The sequence below is a fragment of the Tupaia chinensis genome, unplaced genomic scaffold (assembly GCF_000334495.1).
Source record: "Tupaia chinensis unplaced genomic scaffold, TupChi_1.0 Scaffold000394_1, whole genome shotgun sequence".
In the NCBI taxonomy this organism is placed as follows: Eukaryota; Metazoa; Chordata; class Mammalia; order Scandentia; family Tupaiidae; genus Tupaia; species Tupaia belangeri.
The window spans coordinates 1,936,516-1,938,986 of record NW_006159896.1 but is presented as its reverse complement, the minus strand read 5'-3'; positions in this window follow the sequence as shown (position 1 = coordinate 1,938,986).

The window sequence follows — 2,471 nt, the reverse complement described above, 5'->3', positions numbered from 1 at the left end:
GTGCAGGGTGTCAGCGGCTGCTGGGGTGGGGGCGGCGCCCGACCTCAGAGCTTCAACCTCCGGTTCTGTGTGTGCCGACAAGTCACTTCCACCTCCAAAGCCTCAGTCCCCAATCTCTAGACTGGGGACCAAGTACACAGTCAACCTACAGGGGCATGGCACTTGTATCCTGGCTCCTAGGCTGGCAATGTGGCGTGAGGGAGGGCGTGCACAGCCAGTGGGGCCCTTCCTGCATCCTGCAGAAAAATAATGGCCCCCCACTCCCAAAGCCAAGTCACCCGGAACTGGAACCGTGAGTACAGCTATAGAGCCTGCCGTGCTCATGTGGATGGCCTCCAGCACCCAGCCGCCGGCCAACAGTCCCCGCTGGGCACGGAGTCTAGCCAAGCCTAATTTGTTTTTCATCTTCATTTTATTTTACTGCCACAGATGATATGTGTACTTACAAGATAGAGAGAGAGCCCCCCAATGGGGCATGGTCAAGCTGCAAGCCTTTTCTCTCCATCTCTCCTCACCATCAGGATGTCAGGATTTGGGGCACACACACATGCCCAGTGTGTTTTTCAAGCTGCTGGGGCCAGGATTCAAACCATGGTCAGCCACGTGGGACCTAGATCCCTGTGCACAGGCTTAACTGCTGCACTCTGGAGCTGGAGACCTGTGCAGCATGTCAGCAGCTGCTGGGGTGGGGGCAGTGAGAGGAAAAGGAGCACAGCCCATGGCCCATGGCTGCAGGCTCCTACTCTCAGGCAGGCTTGGAGGGGACCTGTGTTCAAAGTCCAAATGAAAGGGGGCTCTGGGCCATGGACAACCACCGTCCCTTCTGCTGAGCCCTGACAATGTGCCGGCGTGGAGCTGGAAGCCTCCAGATAGATCGTCCACTTGAATCCTTACAAGCGTGGGAGGCAAGTCCCGGTACTGTCCCCAGTCACAGAGGAGGAAACTAAAGAGGAACAGAGACTAACAGACAGCTAGTGCCCTCCTGGCCGGGCCTGCTCCTAATGTGCGCTATGATCCTAAGAGACTTTGCCTCTCTGGACCTCAGTTTCCTTATCTATGAAATGGGGTCTCAACAGCCGCCCACTTTCTGGGATCACTGGGAGGATGAAGGAAGCAAACATTCACCCAGGTCAGCCCACCCTGGGCTGCAGCGAGCCCGGCTGTGGTGGCCGAGGACGAGCGTGTACACAGGGAGCCCGGCAGGCAGGCAGGCAGGCAGGCACAGGGTTTGAGCTCTGGGAGTCCCGGCCACAGAGGCTGAGATGCAGGGCCGAGACGACGGCCAGCATCCAGCAGGTCCCGCCGTTGGCCCAGGCGCCAGGGCAGTTGCCGGCGTCCCTGGGAGGATGAATGGGGCTCAGTGTGGTGATGGCTGAGCTCAGAGCCCGCTTTGTGCTGCCTAGAGTGGCCGTTGGGAGGGCGGCCGGGGACCTGCTGGCGGGTGGCTGTCCCACAGGCCCTCTGCCTGTGCTGGAGGCCAGCCCAGCCGGCCGCATGCTGCAGCCTCTCACAGGCATGCTTTCCTGCCTCCAGGCCTCCGGACCCACGCCCCAGTGCCACTCTTCCCTCCCCTGGCTCAGTCCCTTGCCTCCTTCCGGCCCCTGCAGGGCCAGCCTGAGCTACAGTGCTCTGGGGACTCTGCCCTGATCATGTCCCCTTGTCCTCCCCGTGGCTCAGGCAGGGATAGCAGGACGGTGCCTACTGAGGGAAAGATTTTTAACTGAGCAGGTAAGTCAGAGGCAGGAGGTCTCAGCCATCCCAGCCCACGCACAGGGGCCAGGCCAACCCGAGTTCTGTCCCCACACACACGACCAGGGCCAGTCATGTCACTGTCTGAGCCTTGTTTTCCCCGTCAGTGGAATGGGGCAAACACAGCAGCCCTCACGTGGTCTCGGGCAGTTTAACGGTGCTGTCACCTGCATTTCATTCCCGTGCGTCTTTCTCTGCATGCTCCAGACCTCGAGCTTCCCGAGAGGACGGCCTCTCCATCCACCCTGGCCCCTGCTCGATGGGGGTAGGCCGCAGGTACTCCAGAGCTGCTTTTCCCTGGGTTGTCCTAGACGCCTGGCTATTGGGGGCACTGTAGGATGCTAGCGAGTGACCCTGGGCTTTGAGGATAAAGAGGCCTGGTTCTGCATTCCACTCCACAGCTTCCTGGCTGTGTGGCTTTGGGGAGGCCTTTTCACCACTCTGAGCCTCCGTTTCTTCATCTGTAACTTGGGCCCCATGGCAACCTCCTAAGAGGAGTGCTGTGAAGATTCTGGGAGATGACACATGCCAACGTGCCAGGCAGAGTTGGGGCCCGGCTGACATGAGCGGGACTCCTGTAGTCTGACAGGGCACCACGCAGCAGCTCCCCTGACAAGCAAATCCTCATCTCTCTGGACCTACCAGCAGCCGAGAGCAGCCCACCCCATGAGCCTGCGTGCCATTCCACGTACCTCCAGTCCCATCCCCGCTTGGGGAAGAAC